Genomic DNA, 19,356 nt, shown 5'->3' on the forward strand with positions numbered 1-19,356 from the left:
ACATGATATAAATGATGAATTGATGGGTGCTGACGAGTTGATGGGTGCAGCACACCAACATGGCATAAGTATACATATGTAACAAACCTGCACGTTATGCACATGTACCCTAGAACTTAAAGTATAATAAAAAAAAAATAATAATAATAATAATAATAATATGTCTTGGTATAATCTTGTGTGAACTGAATTTGATTCAATACCTTGGAACTTCTTGTACCTAGATCTCTGGATTTTTATGTGTTTTCCCAGATTTGAAAAGTTTTCTGCTACTATTTCTTTAAGTAAGCTTTTTACCCCGCTTGTCTTTCTCTTCTCCTTGAAATCCTATAACTCAGACATTTGTTCTTTTACATTGTCCCATAAATTCGGTAAGTTTTCTTCCCTCCTTTTCTTTTCTATTTTCATCCTTTGACTATATATTTTCAAATAATCTGTCTTCAAGTTCACAGATTTATTCTTCTGCTTTATCAGTTCTGCTATTGATGCTTTCTATTGCAGTTTTCACTTCATTCTTTGTATCTTTCAGCTCCAGAATTTCTGTTTCACTTTTAAAAACAATTTCAATCTCTCTGTTAAATTTCTCATTTTGATAGTTTACTGTTTTCCTGATTTCATACAATTTTTTTCCGTATTTTCCTTAATTTTTCTGGGCTTCCTTAAAACAATCATCTTGAATTGTTTTTCAAGCAGTTCATAATCTCTAGTTCATAATAGCTACTGGGAGATTATTGTGCTGTTTTGGTAGTGTTATATCTCCTTGGTTTGTCATGTTTCCTCTTATCTTACACTGAAGTTTGCACATGGAAAGAAGTTGGAATTCACTCTAGTTTTTGCTGACTGGCTTTGTATGGGAGAGCCCTTCCTTTTCAGTCCATCCAGAGATTCTGAGTAAGTTGTCTGGCATTCTGAGTAAGTTGTCCACAGGTGGGCTTACTGCTGGAGTCTTTGGACAGGTGGCCTTGTAACTGAGTCAGCAGGTAGGTGGGCCTGGAACCTGGTTCCATGGGGTTAAGCCTAGGGCCTAAACACACCAGAGTGGACCTGTTGATTGGTTCCTCAGGAGTAGACCTGGAGCCTAGGTCACAGAGGGTAGGCCTAGAACCTATTTTTCCAGGGGCTTCCCTGAAGCCTGTATCCACATGAACTGATCTGGCACTGGGGTAGTCTCTGAGCCTAAGTCTGCAGGGGTCAGCCAGGTGCTGGGATGGTCCTGGGAACTGAGTCCACAAGGGCTGGCTTGGAACTAGAGTGGGGTGGGATACAAGGGTGAACCTAGGTTCTGGATCTATAAGGTGGTCCTAGAGTCTTGATCCATAGGGACAAGTCTAGAACCAGAGTCTGTTGCAGCAGGCCTGGACCCTGGATCTGTTGGACCCTGTGGCCACAAGGACTTCCCTGGAGGATGGCACCACAGGGACAAGTCTGGCACTGAGCAGACCCCCAGAGTCTATGTCTACAGCAGCTTGCCTTGTATCTGATGCCAGAGGCTATGACCTGGTGCTAGAGTAAGATTAAAAAGCCTGAAAAGGGCCTGCAACCATCCTGGCTTTGGCAGTCATGGGCCATTATGGCTCCAGGCTCCAAAATCTAGGGCAGAACTGAACCCTTGGGTCCCAGAAGCTGGCCTGGCATTGGGTGGGCCTAGAACCTATCCATCTTGGTGATTTGGTCCATAGGTACCAGCTTGATGACTAGGGCTTCAGGGGCTGGCCTCATGCAGGGGTGAACCTACAGCCTAAGTCTGTAGAGGTTGGCCTGGTGCTATGTCATGCCTGAAACCTAGGGCCATTGAGGCCAGTTCAGTGCTGGTACCAGTCTGAGGCCTGGGGCTGCTGGGGTAGGCCTGGTATTGGGGCAGCCCCGAGTACTAGTATGCAAGGCAGGCCTGGATCCAAGGGCTGCAGGATTCTGTCTTGTGCCAGGGTGGGCCTGGAAGCTCCATTTACAGGTACTAGACTGGAGTCTGGGGCTTCCAGAGTTGGTCTGGGCTAGGTGGGCCTGGAGCCTGTTTCTGCAGAAGCCAGCCTGGAGGCTGTGTTCACAGGTATTGGCCTGATGACCAGGGCTACAGGAGCCAGTCTGGTGCTAGGGCAGGCCTGAAGCCTGGGATTGTTGATACTAGCCCACTGCTGGGGGTGGCCTGGAGGCTAGCACTGTAGGGATCAACCTGGTGTAGGGTAGCACATAGAACAAGTCCTCCAGGTAGACCTGGAGTGTAGAGCTTCAGGATCTGGTCTGGCACCAAGATAAGCCTAGACATTCAGTCCACACATACCACCCTGGAGTCTGGGGCTGTGAGGGCTTGTGTGGCACTAGGTTGTACTGGGGCAGGGCTAGTGTTGGGGTCCCAGGTAGCATCCGATGCTCATTTCCCTCTCCCTCCCCCAAGGAGAGAGTATCTATCTCCACATTGCGCTGCCTGGAGTTGAGGGAGGAGTGATGCAGGTGATGTAAAACTGTCTTTCCCACCCTCTTCAATGTGTCTTTTCTTATTTCTGTGCTATACTTAGGTGCTTAAATCTCTCACCTGGCTTCCATTGCTGATGTAAAGGATTCTTTTCATGCATGAATGGTTATTCAAAGTGATGTTTTTGCAGAGGACAATCACTGGAAAGTCATATTCTGCCATCTTGCTGACATCAATCTGGACTTTAGTTAATTAAAACATATATATAAATAAGAGATGGCAGACCAGATTTTGCCTGGAGGCCATAGTTTTCTGCATTCAGTCTGAGTTAATTGCCATATTTACTATAGGTCATGATGGTCTCCTACAGTCATAACACAAAACAGAAATAGATGACAAAATGAGAGCAGGGCCTTTAGAGTCTAGCCCCTTATTTCACATCTGAGAAAGCAGGAGCAGTGAGGTTAAGTTTCTTACCCAGGTCCAACCAGTCTGTAAGCGATGGACCTAAAACTGAGATTCAGGGTCCAACTTCCTGGCTAATGCTTTTTATGCTACCCGATGCTGCCACCCTCTCCCCATGCCCTGTATGCATAATTCCAAGTCACTCAAGAAAAAGAGAAGCACTTTGGCAATTCAAATGACTTAATGCAGTCCAAAAAGAAAATCCTAGTGTGACTTCTTGCTTTCTTCCCAGATAAGATTTTTTCCCTAAGTTCTTGCAACTGAAAGTTAGAACCCATGGAGCACCAGAGCCCAGAAGGACTGACTCTTCACTGCTTTCCATCTCCTGATCTTGTTTACATGTGTTTATCTGCAAAAGTTTTAATGGAATAAGAGAAAACGAGTGCTTTAACTTCCCAATAAAATCTGTGCCCCAGCATGAGTCATTGTTTTCTTTTTTTACACTAGCAAGGGTAAAGCCTTCTGGTTTTAATAACTAATACTGCTGAGTTCAATAAAAAGCACTTAATTTAATTTAATCCAAACCTTGATCAATGCCAGCTTCCCCTGGAATTTTATCTTTGTTTTAATTTGAGTCTTTATGTTCAGAAAAATGAGAGGCCAAAAGGAAAGAAACAGAAGTCAATTAGCTTGTAGGCTTATTTCTGGACAAAGGACATGAAAATACAAGATTGACAGGTAAACTCCAAGGCTCTAATGTTTCTGCCCCACTGGACAATCTTTTCCTGGCAGAATTAATGTTTTCTTTAATCCTGAATAAAGAAACTGAACAATTCACAGCCCCATTTGGAAAACGTTTTTAAACAAAATATTCCAAAGCCAATTAGCATCAGATTTCTAAGCTAGAAATATATTGCCTTTAATGTGTCAATAATCGAGAGATATGCTACTGTAAAATTAGATACAGAAACCCTCAAGTCCATCTGTTTCAATTCTAAAGCAGCCAGACTCAGTGCTTAAGGGACTGAAATGTATATAGGGACTAAAATGGAAATAAAATGAAGCACCCTTGAAGATAGTTTTGATAAGCTTTTCTTAAATGATCCTTTTATTGTCACAACAGAGTTCAGTCCTATTTCTAAAAACATCCATCATTGTAGAAGAATTGCAATTTACTATTAACTGAAACCACTTTCATAACTTCAACCTGAAAGTTCTTGCTGCTCTGTCAAGTTTGAACCAAAAACTTTGCAATGGTTGACGGGAATTATGAAAACCTACATTTTTGGTTCAATTATGTAGTTTTTCAGTGCAGAAGCTTCTAGAAATGTTCTGAAGGCTATTAAAAGAGAACTGAGGCCAGACACAGTGGCTCACCTATAATCCCAGCACTCTGGAAAGCAGAGGTGGGAGGATCGCTGGAAGCCAGGGGTTCAAGACCAGCCTGGGCAACATAATAAGGCCCAGTGTCTACAAAAAAAAAATTGCCAGGCATGCTGGTACATGCCCTGTAGGCCTAGCTACTCAGGAGGCTGAGGAGGGTGAATTGTTATGAGCCTAAACTCCTAGTTTGAGGATGCAATGAGCTATGATTGCACCACTGCACTCCTGCCTGGATGACAGACTGAGATCCAGTCTCAAAAAACAAAAACAAACAAAAAAAGCAGGACTGAACATCAGGGATAGCATTCAGTCTCCCTCCAGAGCTGGGTTACTACTGGCAGCCACATTTCCTTGCCACCATCTGGAAGTACTGATTCAACAGTGGACCAGAGGGAAAAGGCAGCCAGTTTCTTGTAGAATTCCAAACTTCAGTTCCTGTAGCACCTGGTTTCCATAGGGGTTTCATGTCCAAGTCTGATTAAACCACAATTCATAGACTATAGAATGTTAGCCCTGGGAGGAGACAAAGAGCATCTAAGCCAGTGATTCACATAGTTATAGATTTCAGGACCAGTAATATTTCAAAAAGAAAAATATAAGGCACCAAAATAGAGTTGCTCATTTTTTTCATAGTTATTTGCTTTTGCAAAACAAAGACATTTAAAATAGCAACAACCATTAATTATCAACATCATTTCATAACTTTAATAACAAAATATAGGAAGGACATAAACTTGGAACTTAACAATTAAATAAATTTAGCTTCATAAAACTCATCACTTGGTTCTTATTTTGTCCCAAGTTGCTAAAAACTTCATTATAAACTGAAATTCATTTATAGACCATTGTTTGGGAACAATTAGCTAGTTTAATTCTTAATAGCAGACCCTTAGAACCCTCTCTGTTATGACCACAGCTGTTCTCAAATAAATTAATAATCTAAAACTCAGTGAGATTCCTTAACGAATAAGATGATTTACGTGCTTAAATAGGACATCAAATGAAACTTGCAGCAACTATTGTTTTGGAAAGCCAAAAGACCGGAAGTAAACTAAATGTGTTTATTTTTTATTTTTTTATCTTTGAAAATCCTTTAACACAAAACATTATAAAAGGTAAATGAAACATACTTGGGGAAAAAGTGACCATGAAATCAGCCTGTTTGGGAATCTTCACCTTCACCTAGAAGCAATAATAGTGTTAATTATATACTTTCCTGAGCTTGGGAAAAAGCAGGCTCATGAATCGCAGCCTTGTGAAAGAGGGATTTACTTGACTCCTATTGATTCCAGAGATCAGAATTACCATAAATGGGCAGAAATTTTAAGAGAGCAGTACATAGATAAAGATAAGAACTTGTTTTTAGAAGCATAATTTCCTAAGTCAATTCAAAGATGACTGGGAAACTTCACGGTATGGGAGGCCAACCTATTCTAGAAGTGCTTAAGCAAAACCTGGTTAACAATTTGGCAGCTTTACTGAAAAGGGAAATCAAGGTAGTAGATTAGCTTAGATAACCTGTAAGAAGCCATCTAACTCCAAGAATCTAGGATTCCTTTCCCATCCTTGCACTTACCTGCCAAGAGTCAAAAAAACATTCGTCAAATACTTGAGGATAGACACAAAACTCTCATGAGGATGGATAAGAATTGCACAATTTCAGAACACTGACAACTCAGTAATCATCAGTCTTTTTTTTTAACTTTTAAGTTCAGGGATACATGTGCAGGTTTGTTACATATGTAAACTTGTGTCATGAGGGTTTGCTGTACAGATTATTTCATCACCCAGGTATTAAGCCTAGTACCCATTAGTTATATTTCCTGATCCTCTCCCTCTTCCCACCCTTCACTGCTCTGTAGGCCCCAATGTGTGTGTGTTGTGTTCCTCTCGATGTGTCCATGTGTTCTCATCATTTAGTTCCCATTTGTAAATGAGAATATGTGGTATTTGGTTTTCTGTCCCTGTGTTAGGTTTTTTTTTCTTTTGTAATTTAGGATTTAGTTTTGTAAAACCATGTAGACAAATATTAAATGTTATGCTTGCATTTTGAACATTATAAATATGAAACACGAAACATCCAATGTTAAATACTGATCTCCTATGCCTGACCTGGATTTAGATATTGAGTATTTCATATTTTACAGAAAGGAACTTTCAAAGTTTGATCAATAATTATAGTATGTACTATTATTCATCAAAATCTTCTTGAAATGTAAAAGGCTGAAATTAAAAGTAGTTTTTCTTTTCTTAAGTATGCTAAAACGTATCAGTTTGGATTAACTTTCAGATTTTCAGGCCATGAAAGATATACAGGCCAGGCACGTTGGCTCATGCCTGTAATCCCAGCACTTTGGGAGGCCGAGGCAGGCAGATCACGAGGGCAGGAGATCGAGACCAACCTGGCCAACATGGTGAAACCCCGTTTCTACTAAAAATACAAAAATTAGCCAGGCGTGGTGGTGTGTGCCAGTAGTTCCAGCTACTCGGGAGGCTGAGGCAGGAGAATTGCTTGAACCTGGGAGGCAGAGGTTGCAGTGAGCTGAGATCGTGCCACTGCACTCCAGCCTGGTGACACAGTAAGACTCCATCTCAAAATAAATAAATAAATAAATAAATAAATAAATAAATAAATAAATAAAGATATATAAATAGAGTACCCAATAATATGTTTTAACACATTTATGACAAGTTTGTTTACAGTTGTGACAGGAATATCCTTGACTTTCAGATAGTTTTTAAAAATGCTCTAAGCAAACACAAAGGGTGTTTTGGGTCAAGTTACTTCTTAGTACAAATACTACATTGTATCAATCAATTTTAAAAAGAAATTCTTAAAGGCATTTAAAAAAGCTTGCATTTTATAGTTGTCAAACAATATATTTATATTATAGAAAATACAACAAAATTTACATAAATAAAAAATCTCACACTATATTCTAAGTCCTAAAATAAAAAAGAAGAAATCTGCAAATTAAGGAATTATCAATGTTGTTCAGAAAACATACCTTACTTTTACTTTGAAATTCACTTTAACTGCTTGACATAAAAAATAACATAGCTAAATTATTTTGTAATATATATAGAATATTACTTCTCTGAGTAGACATGTTTCACACAACAGTTTCCAATTAACGCTGATAATTCATTTGATAATTTTAATCACAATTTATGATAGACTGATTAATGGATTAAAAATTTATTCAGTAATTTAGATGTCATAAGAACAATTGCAAGTAACAATCTTGTACAATCCTGCCCATTAGTAATACTAAGCCAAGAATCTGGCAGCTATCAAATTCTGTTGAATTATGTTTCCATCTGTATGATTGGTCAACAACAAAAAATAGATACACAATATCATGCTTTTTCATTTTCCTTTTTCTTTTTTTTAAACAAGCAGCTCAATGATTTGGAGGGTTGGTTAATACAATACAGAAAATATAGGGAGAAAGTATAAAATGGCACCTAACACCAATGCCAGTACTTATCTCATTATGGTTATAGCTAAGGATATTATTAATATTTGTGTTATTTGCTTTTCTTTAGAACATGAATCAAAGCTATTAACTTGAACTTGAGGTATATGCACAATACACATACAACCTTATGCAAAATACTTTCCTAAGTAACATTATATTTTAAAATATTGGAAACTGAATATCTGTGCTGATTTGTATTTTGACTTAATGGAATAAGAAGAGAACAACACTCAACTAGGGAGAGTTATGCTGACAATAAAGCTCTAAAATTCAAAATGTCTTCCTCTCCCTTTGTACTTACCACAGGCTACACAATGTCCTGAGAGGATTCATTATGAGAAAAATATCATTCACAGCTTTAATAACTTACTTTGGAAAAAACTAATGAGAAAGCAGATTGGAAGGTGAGACTTCATCTTTGTTTTCAAGTAAGTGGTCTTAATTTTCTTCTCATGGAAAAGGCTTAAATCAGTTGATTATAAATACATCTAAATCTTTAATTGCTGAGGCTTTCAGGTAAAGTTTAGCACTTCATTTATACAAAGTCTATGAGAAGAAGTCAGTAGAGATCATCTAATCTTAAATTGTGACATCAACCATCCAAGTCCTTGGCACAATCCCTCACGAGTTAGAGAACAGCATGCCTGGATATGACACTGGTGATCTTTAAAAGATAATAGCTTCACAAACTGGGAGATTTCTGCTACAGTTATGCATTCTTTAACATCTCATTTATTAGCAAAAATCAGCAATCCAGCTTTTCTTAGGTCCTCATGTGCTAACATTTTATAGAGTTTCTAGTTACAGAAATCCTCTCTCTCTCTCTCTACTGTTCACAAATATACAGATTCTGTGTTAGTATAGTAAGTGTTTCAGGAAGAACGAAGAGATTCTTGGCCACCAATATCCCATATTAGGAAATATATATTATTATTATTATTATTGTTGTTGTTGTTATTTGAGACACAGTCTTGCTTTGTCACCCGGCTGGAGTGCAGTGGTGCGATCTTGGCTCACTGCAACCTCCGCCTCCCGGGTTCAAGCAATCCTCCTGTCTCAGCCTCCCAAGAAGCTGGTATTACAGATGCACGCCACCACGCCCAGCTAATTTTTGTATTTTTAGTAGAGACAGGGCTTCACCATGTTGGCTGGGCTGGTCTCGAACTCCTAACCTCAGGTGATCCACCCACCTCAGCCTCCCAAAGTGCTGGGATTACAGGTGTGAGCCACCAGCCAGAAGCATGTATTATTAATCACTACCTCTTCTACATTACTTCCTGTTGTGGGAGATGTATGTACAACTTCATTCATAGAAAATTGTTAAAGGATGGTAGTTTTCCCTGCACTATCCAGCCCAATAATGATACTTTTGTGCTCCTAGTGACTGAACAGTCTCCATATCCTGGTGAAGAGATTTCCCATTCTCGGGCGGTGGACCCTGTCTCCAGACACCCAGACCGCCTGGCCTCCCTGGCTTGGGCTAAGGGGGCAGCAGAGAGAGACACACTGGAGCCTCTGCCTCTGAAGCTGCTCCCTCCCTGGTTGCTGGCCCACTTCCAGGGAACCAGAGGGAGGTGAAACCCAGGTCACCCTGCCACATGCAAGGCCCTGGTGCCGCCATGCACTCACCTGGCTCATAGACATTGCCACCAAGTTGTCTGTGGCGAGCCTCATAAGCCATTGTCCTCCCCCTTCATGTGTTAGTTTGCTAAGGATAATGGCCTCCAGCTCCATCCATGTCCCTGCAAAGGACATGATCTCATTCTTTTTATGGCTGCATAGTATTCCATGGTGTATATTTACCACATTTTCTTTATCTAGTCTATCATTCATGGCCACTTAGGTTGATTCCATATCTTTGCTATTGTATACAGTGTTGCAATGAACATGTGCATGCATGTGTCTTCATAATAGAATGATTTGTATCCCTTTGGGTATATACTCAGTAATGGGATTGCTGGATTGAATGGTATTTCTGTGTTTAGGTATCTGAGAAATCGTCACACTGTTTTTCACAATGGTTGAACTAATTTACACTACCACAATGTATAAGTGTTCCTTTTTCTCCACAACCTCACCAGCATATGTTATTTTTTGACTTTTTAATAATGGTCATTCTAACTAGTGCGAGATGGTATCTCATTGTGGTTTTGATCTGCGTTTCTCTGATGATTGGTGATGTTGAGCTTTTTTTTTCACGACTGTCAGTCACATGTATGTCTTCTTTTAAAAAGTTTCTGTTCACATCCTTTGCCAAATTTTTCTTTTTTTTAATGGAGTCTTGCTCTGTTGCCCAGGCTAGAGTGCAGTGGCACAATCTGGGCTCATTGCAACCTCTGCCTTCCGGGTTTGCGCCATTCTCCTGCCTCAGCCTCCTGAGCAGCTGGGACTACAGGCACCCGCCACCACGGCCGGCTAATTTTTTGTATTTTTAGTAGAGACAGGGTTTCACTGTATTAGCCAGGATGGTCTCGATCAGCTGACCTGGTGATCTGCCTGCCTCAGCCTCCCAAAGTGCTGGGATTACAGGCGTGAGCCACTGTGCCCCTTTGTCCACTTTTTTATGGGCTTGCTTTTTATTCTTGTAAATTTGCTTAAATTCCTTGTAGATACTGGATAGTTGACCTTTGTTGGATGCATAGTTTGCAAAAATGTTCTACCATTCTGTAGGCTATTTACTCTGTTAATAGTTCCTTTTGCTGTGCAGAAGCTCTTTAGTTTAATCAGATCCCATTTGTCAATTTTTGCTTTAGTGGAAATTGCTTTTGGCGTCTTCATCATGAAATCTTTGCCTGTGCCTATGTCCCAAATGGTATTGTCTAGGTTGCCTTCCAGGGATTTTAAAGTTTTGGTTGTTATATTTAAGCCTTTAATCCATCTTAATTTTTATATATGGTATAAGGAAAAGTTCTAGTTTTAATTTCTGCATATTGCTAGCCAGTTATCCCAGCACCATTTATTGAATAGGGAATCCTTTCCCCATTGCTTATTTTTATCAGGTTTGTCGAGGATCAGACAGTTGTAGGTGTGTGGTCTTATTTCCGGGTTCTGTATTCAGTTCCACTGGTCTATGTGTCCGTTTTTGTACCAGTACCATGATGTTTTGGTTACTATAGTCCTGTAGTATAGTTTGAAGTCAGGCAGTCTGATGCCTCCAGCCTTGTTCTTTTTGCTTAGGATTGCCTTGGGTATTCAGGCTCTTTGTTGGTTCCATATGAATTTTAAAATAGTTTTTTTCTAGTTCTGTGAACAACGTCAACGATAGTTTAATAGGCATAGCACTGAATCTATAAATTGCTTTGGGCAGTATGGCCATTTTAACAATATTGATTCTTCCTGTCCATGAGCATGGAATGTTTTTCCATTTGTTTGTGTCATCTCTGATTTCTTTGAGCAGTGGTTTGTAGTTCTCCTTATAGAGATCTTTTACTTCCTTAGTTAGCTTTATTCTTAGGTATTTTTTTGTGTGTGTGGCAATTGTGAATGTGAGTTCATTCCTGACTTGGCTCTCAGTTTGACTGTTATTGATGTAGGAATAATAGTTATTTTTGAACATTTATTTTGTATCCTGGAACTTTGCTGAAGTTGTTTATCTTCTTAAGAAGCTTTTGGGCTGAGACTGGAAGTTTCTAGACACAGAATCATGTCATCTGCAAACTAGGATAGTTTGACTTCCTCTCTTCCTATTTGCATGCCCTTTCTTTCTTTCTCTTGCCTGATTATCCTGGCCAGAACTTCCAACACTACAATGAATAGGAGTGGTGAGAGAAGCTATCCTGTCTCGCACCAGTTTTCAAGGGGAATGCTTCTAGATTTTGCCCATTCAGCATGATGTTGGCTATAGGTTTGTCACATATAGCTCTTATTATTTTGAGGTATGTTCCTTTGATACCTAGCTTATTGAGAGTTTTTAACATGAATAGATGTTGAATTGTATGGAAATCCTTTTTTGCATCTATTGACAGAATCACGTGGTTTTTGTTGTTAGTTCTGTTTATGTGGTGAATCATGTTTATTGATTTGTGTATGTTGCACCAATCTTGCATCCCAGGGAGGAAGCCTACTATCAAGTGGTGGATAAGCTTTTTGATACGCTGCTGTATTTGGTTTGCCAGTATTTTGTTCAGGATTTCTGCATCGATGTTCATAAAGGATATTGGCCTGAAGTTTTCTTTTTTTGTTGTATCTCTGCCAGGTTTTGGTATTAGGATGATGTTGGCCTTATAGAAAGAGTTAGGGAGGAGTCCCTCCTCCTCAATTTTTGAAATAGTTTCAGTAGAATTAGTACCAGCCCTTCTTTGTATGTCTGGTAGAAATCAGCTGTGAATCTCTAGTCCTGAGCTTTTTTTGGTTGGTAGCCTATTTATTACTGCCTCAATTTCAAAACCCGTTACTTCACTTGGCTATCATTAGGAGTTGGGACTCTTTACTCCTAAGAATAATGCTCTTTCTTCAAAAGAATACTACTTTTCCTTATGTTGATATTTTAAAGCGACTTTGATATATGCTTTCAATACACACTTTTGAACACCTATTTCATGCCAGGCACCGTGCTTAGGCACTGTCCTGAAATAAAGGTACCCTGACACGATATGGAAGGAAGCTTCTTGAAGTCTATTTAACCTTAAAAACTTTTACTACCCTAGAAGAGGAGGGTTTAGTAATAATAAAGAGGAAAAGTAAAAGGAATATATATCTACTTAAGAGTTTCCCTGTCTATGAATAGCTCCTTACCACCTAACAGTTCATGAAACCCCATCAATAGGAATCTGTTCCCTTGATTCTTGAAGGTTTTGTTAGAAGACTTCTGTTACAAAGCAAATATCCCCTGGGAAGAGAAATAACTTAAAACTCTAGCAGCTTAATCACTTCCCCACTTTGGACTTCAGCTTACCCACCTGTAAAATAAGGGGTTTTGACCACATGATCTCTGTGGTCTTCTCTAGTATGAAAATCTAGACTTACTAGGCCTAAAGGCCAGGGAATGGGAGTAGTTTATGGCTGGGTTTTCAAGGCTGCCTAGAAACAGCAGTTGGAATTATAAGCAGCCTCAAGTATTCTCTCCCAACCCTGAAGTTATAGGGAAAGATTTAAACATGCTTCCAAGCCTCATGGGCAAATCACTCCCTTAGAGCTGTTGGACAACCTTTGGCTAATAAAGATTAAACAAATAAATATAAAAAATGGTTCTATCCAGCATCCTGAGAGGCCAATTTGCTGTTAATGGTGGTGTTTAGGCCCTAAAAGGGTATTAACTTACAGAGTAGTAAAGTTTCCAAACACAGCCCAGAGCTTTAAAAGATGTACAGGTGCCAAAATTAAGGGCCAAATTGCCAATCTGTTTTAAATGATGGTCTGGGAATGCTCAATATGACAAGGAAAATGTATGACAAATAATATCTTCAATACAAAGAAAAAGTTGCTTGAATTTATTAAAGGAAATAGACTACCTCTTGGGACTCCTTTTTTGCCCACTCCTCAAAGAGGTAATTTTTCAAAATCGACTTGAAGACACAGCTAATGCAAAATGACCCTTTAAGCATAAAGTAAGCTCATTTTTAACTGAAACAGTTTTCATGTCAGCATTTGCCTAAACCTTTGGGAATTTAGAAATTCAAAGAAATGCACATTCCATTAGTATCAAAACTAGGTGCTTCCATGATGTACTAAATGCTGCATTACTCAACATATGCAAAAGCTTTAAGTCAGAGTAAAGCCGGCTGCGTTTCTACTCATCGACAAGTTTAAAGAATTCATTGGCAGCCCTGCTGGATGACAACAGAATGACTTCCTGTCAAGTAACCTCCATCCTCCAAGGTGACAGGAAATGGGCTTAAACACTGGTAATATCACTAATCGGTGTAAGGAAGCACATGTTCCCAGCCTGCAATTGTGAAGTTTGGTTGCAATGTGTTAGCTGCTTGCTGGGCCATGTGATTCAGCATAATGACAGATGAAAGGAAAGGTCAGATTTACTAAGTGTTGAAGAGGTGTCATCAAGCATTGCATATTACTTCAAGATGTCCTCTGCATCAGAGGCATCTCACTATATAGGAGTTAATTTCTCCTGCAGAATTCTTTAGTTTCCCTACGACCTTTATGGAAGCCCCCAAATTTATTTCAACACATGAAGAATTGGACTTTCTCTTCTTTCTGATTGACACTAAATAGTCCAAGATAATGGTTTTACCTTTATATGATTCTACCTTGGTCTTTAAGATAAGTGCATACGTGTATATACCTTCAGGCTTTGCCAAATACACTCGTGTAGAGTCAAAGTAGCCAGATTTTCCTCAAAAGTTCATTCTAGTGCTTCCACTTTCTTGAGGTGGTTTTCCCCCTCTCAAATACAATGGCAGGTGTATTCCTTTTCAAAGAAGGACTATTCAGTTTTTTGTTGTGTTTTGTTTTGAGATGGAGTCTCACTTACTCTGTCCCCCAGGCTGGAGTGTAGTGGTGCAATCTTGGCTCACTGCAACCGCCACCTCCCAGATTCAAGCAATTCTCCCACCTCAGCTTCCAGAGTAGCTGCGATTACAAGCATGCACCACCACGTCTGGCTAATTTTTGTATTTTTAGTAGAGATGGCATTTCACTATGTTGGCCAGGCTGGTCTCAAACTCCCGATCTCAAGTGATCTGCCCACCTCAGCCTCCCAAAGTGCTGGGATTACAGGTGTGAGCCACCGCACCCAGCCTATTCATTTTTATACTAAAGAGGATGTGAGGAAACATAACTTTCCCTTTATTTACAGAATAGGAAGGGACCTTCAGGGTCCTCTCCCAGAGCCCATTCCTATCAGATTCATTTCTTCAGTCATAAATTTTTCATAATTATTTTTTGAGCATTTACTCTATATCAGGAATTATACTAGTGGTTACAATACCAAGTAGAACCAGATGTAGTCTCTGATCTCCTAGAGATATTTGATTAAATAATCAAATATGTAATTATTGAAATAAATATATAATTCATAAACTACTTAAAATTATTAAATAACTATTCAGCGAATGTATAGTTGTTAACTGGAGATGAGTAAACAGACATAGAAAGGTGAAGTGACTTTCTAAGGTGCCATCATAAGTCTGTTATGGAATACCGGTCTCCTGGCTCCCAGCCCAGTTCTCTTTTACTCTGTATCCTAGTGCATTTCAGTGTGCTTTCCCTGGACTGAAAGATGATCTGACATTCCCTTTCCAAGGCAGTCTCATAGCATCTTCTCCAGAGCAGGGCTTTCCAAGTTTTTTACCTCCTTTTGCAAGTTTAAAATGCTTTGCTCTTTGCTGAGATTTACCTGAGGGAAGGGCAGTGTGTATGCAAGTGTATGTGTTGAGGGAGGGTGGTGAATGTCATAATGGAGGTCTCCTAAGCTTTTGTGAAGAACACACAAGACTATGCTAGTAAAAGAAATACAGCAGTGTCCGCCTAGCCTTTCATGATCCCTGCCCACAGTGAAAAAGAGATACGTATCTGGGGACAGGTGAAGGGAGACATTCTAAGTGATTTTCTAAAATCACCATCAGCTTTGTCATAAATACTACCTGAAAATGGTGAGCTGGCCAACTAACAGGGCCAGGGAACACACAGGCCATGGACATGTCCTGGAAAACTATGGCAGAGGATGATATTTATTGGCTGTGAGAGTAGAGCCAGGGCTTTCTGAAGCATTATCTCAAAAGTCAAAGTAGCAGGACCAGATAGTCCATTTATTCCTTTCCAGGTCTTGGAAGACACAAGAGTAAAGAACTTCAAATTATCTGATCCTTCCATTAAAAGCTTCACAGTTCACATACCTGTCTCCATAGGAGAGAAGCAAGCTGTTTTCAACACTCAACCTACAAACTAGGTCCCTAATCAATATTTACTTAATGCGTAAATGGTGTGGACAGTGGCATCAATCTGCACAGATGAACATTAATAATAAGAGTTTATTGAGCAGTTAGTATGCGAGAGATACTATGTTAAAAGTGTGAATGCATTATTAGTCCTAATAACACTGTAAAACAGCTAAAATTATTACTCTTATTTCATAGATGAGAAAAAAAGAGATTAGCAAGGTTAAATAATTCATGCAAGGTTACTCATCTAATAAAAGACCAGAGCCAGGATTTAAATATAAATCTGATTCACTTCAAAGCTCATGTTCCTGGTCACCATATTTATTGCCTGCTTGATGGTTTAGGCAAGACAAGATATAGAGCATCTCGCTAAGGGTCCTACTCTAAATTAATTAAGACACTTACAATAGCAAATAAGAAAAAAACACATAAATGTAATACATAAAAAGAGAAGACAAAGTAAGGTGTTTTAAGGATTAATTAATTTAGTAGCTTAGTGGTATAATGCAAGTGCTTTCCAATTTCTTCTCTGATGTCCTTAGAACACTGGCTTTTGTCTTCAGGCTTGTGCCTTAATAATAGCAAGATGGCAACAGCAGTTGCAGGCATTACCTCCTCACACAGTTATATATGAAGGAAGAACACCAAGTTAATGACTATCTATACCAAAAAAAAACCCAACAACTTCATGAGCACCAAAATCAGGGGGGTGGGGGATCGGTGGGCACTCATTGTACCTGGTTTTAACTTAATATCACTGAAAGAGGCACTGAGGAGATAGAAAGTACAGCCTGAATCTCTGACACCACCCCTCCTCTGCCCCCCAGCAGTGGCAGCTTGGTGCAGAGAGCTTCTCTGGGCACTAGGGGAGGAAGAACAGAGAAATTCTGAGAAATTTAACTCAGTGCCATCCTGATAAAACAGAAAAGAAAACTGGACCAAACTCAGCTGATGCCCACCCACGGAGGGAGCATTCAAACTAGACCTAGCCAGAAGGGAATCACCAATCCCAGTTGTCTGAACCTGAGTGCCTGCAAACCTTGCCAGGGAGTGCTACAGCACTCTGTCTCTCCAAGTAAACTCGAAGGGCAGTCTAGACCATAAGGACTACAACTCTTAGGCAAATCCTTGTGTTAAACTAGGCCCAGACACAGTAGACTGAGGGGGCATGTGACATACTGAGACACAAGCTAGAGAAGACAAGGAAGTGCTTGCACAACTCTTCCCCTAACCCCAGGCTGCACAGCTCAAGGCTCCATAAGAGATCCCTTCCTTCCACTTGAGGAGAAAAAGAAGAGCAGAGAAGACTTTGTCTTGCATCTTGGATACCTGCTCAGCCACAGCAGGATAGGCACTGATCAGAGTCATGAGGCCCCACGTTTCAGGCCCTAGCTTCCAGTTGACATTTCTAGACACACCCTGGGCCAGTAGGGATTCCACTGCCTTGAAGAAAAACACCCAGTCCTGGCAGCATTCATTACCTGCTAACTGAAGAGCCTTTGGGCCCTGAATAGCTAGCAGCAATAGCCAGGTACTATAATCAAGGCCCTTGGGTGAGCCTCTGAGACTTGCTGGCTTCAGGTGAGATGCACCACATTACCAGCTGTGCTGGCTACAAGGTAAAACTCCCTCTGCTTGAGAAAAACAGAGGGAAAAGTAAAGGGGGCTTTGTCTTGCACCTTAGGTACCAGCACAACCACAGTGGGATAGAGCACTAAGTGGGTTCTTGACGTCCCTGATTCCAAGACTTGACTCTCGGCCATTTCTGGACGTGCCCTAGGCTAGAGGAGAAACTGCTGCCCTGAAGGGTGAGTCCTGAACCAGGCAGCATCCACCACAAATTGACTTAAGAGCCCCTGGGCCTTAAGGGAACATCAGCGAAAGTCTGGCAGTATTCCTTGTGGACTGGGGTGGCGGTGGCTATGGGGTGAGGCTCCTCTGTCTTTGGAAATGGGAGAAAAGAGTGGGAAGAACTGCATCTTGCAGTCTGAGTGCCATGTCAGCCACAGTACAATAGAACACTAGGTAGACTTCTAAGGTTTTTGACTCTAGTCCCTAACTCCAGGACGGCACTTCTGGACCTAGCTGGGACTGGGGAACCTCACCACCCTGAAAAGAATACAGGCCTGGCTAGCATTGCCACTTGCTGATTGTAGAATTCCAGGGCCTTGCATGAACATAGGCAGTAGCCAGGGAGTGGATACAACAGGTTTTGGGGAAGACTCAGTGCTGTGCTGGCTTCAGGACTGACCCAGCACAGTCATAGTATTGGTGGCAACAGAGGTGCTTGTGTCACTCCAGCTCCAGCTTTATGTGGCTCAGAACAGAGAGAGAGACTCTGAGAGAAAGTAAGGGAAAAGAACAAGAGTCTCTGCCTGATAATCCAGCGAATTCTTCAAGATCTAGTCTAAGACCATGAAGGCAGTTCCTCTATGAGTCTACAAGAACCACAGTGTTCCTGGGTTTAGGTGTCCCCGAAAGCAGATACAGCTTAGATCACAACACCCAAGCCCTTTCAAATATCTGGAAAGCCTTCCCAAGAAGGATAGCTACAAATAAGTCCAGAGAGTAAAGAACACAATAAATAACTAACTCTTCAATGTGCACACACCAAAGAACATCTATAAGCATCAACACCATCCAGAAAGACATGACCTCACCAAATAAACTAAATAAGGTGCCACTGATCAATTCTGGAGAAACAGAGATATGTGACCTTTCAGAAAGAGAATTCAAAATAGCTGTGTGAGGAAACTCAAAGAAACTCAAAACAACCCAGAGAAGGAATTCAGAATTCTATCTGATACATTTAACAAAGAGATTGAAATAATTAAAAACAACTAAGAAGAAATTCTGGAGCTGAAAAATGCAATTGGTATACTGAAGAATGTATCAGAGTCCTTTAAGAGCAGAACTGATCAAGCAGAAGAAATAGCTTGAAGACAGGCTATTTAAAAATACACAGAGGAGACAAAAGAAAAAGGAATAAAAAACAATGAAGCACACCTACAAGATTTAGATAGGTTATAAAATAGTATTTGCAACCCTCGGGAAATCCTCAAACCAAAAAACATGCAATGGATACACGCATAATGAGATAAAATATAGCCTCAAAAGGGCAAAGCTAAGAGTTATTGGCCTTAAAGAGGAAGTAGAGAAAGTGATGGGCGTAGGAAGTTTACTCAAAGGGATAATAACAGAGAACTTCCTAAGCCTAGAGAAAGATATCAATATCCAAGTACAAAAAGGTTATAGATCACCAAGCAGATTTAACCCAAAGAAGACTACCTCAAGGCATTTAATAATCAAACTCCCAAAGGTCAAGGATAAAGAAGGGACCCTAAAAGCAGCAAGAAAAAAGAAACAAATAATACACGACATGTCTAATAGCAGGCTTTTCAGTGGAAACCTTACAGGCCAGAAGAGAATGTCTTGACATATTTAAAGTGCTAAAGAAAATAAACATTTACCCTAGAATATTATATCTAGTAAAGTATTCCTGAAACACAAAGGAGAAATAAAGGCTTTCCCAGACAAACAAAAGCTGAGGGATATCACCAACACCAGGCCTATCCTACAAGAAATGCTAAAGGAAGTTCTTCAATCAGAAAGAAAAGGACATTCATGACCAATCACAGAAAGGTACAAAACTCACTGATAATAGTAAGTACACAGAAAAACACAGAATATTATAACATGGTAACTGTGGTGTGTAAACTACTCTTATCTTAAGTAGAAAAACTAAACAATGAACCAATAAAAAATAATAATTACAACAACTTTTCAAGACATAGTCAGTACAATAAGACATAAATAGAGCAACAAAAAGTTAAGAAGC

At 40.0% G+C, this 19,356-nt stretch overlaps 1 protein-coding gene and 1 pseudogene across 4 annotated transcripts in view; both read right to left on the minus strand.

The window, feature by feature from the left end:
* HPSE2 (heparanase 2 (inactive)) overlaps nucleotides 1-19,356 on the minus strand; it is a 775,791-nt gene that overhangs the window by 550,023 nt on the left and 206,412 nt on the right. The window lies entirely within an intron of this gene.
* Nucleotides 8,250-9,102, minus strand: LOC108534936 (ADP-ribosylation factor-like protein 5A; annotated as a pseudogene).

This window comes from Rhinopithecus bieti, unplaced genomic scaffold (assembly GCF_001698545.2).
Source record: "Rhinopithecus bieti isolate Rb0 unplaced genomic scaffold, ASM169854v2 scaffold_425, whole genome shotgun sequence".
Lineage (NCBI taxonomy): Eukaryota > Metazoa > Chordata > Mammalia > Primates > Cercopithecidae > Rhinopithecus > Rhinopithecus bieti.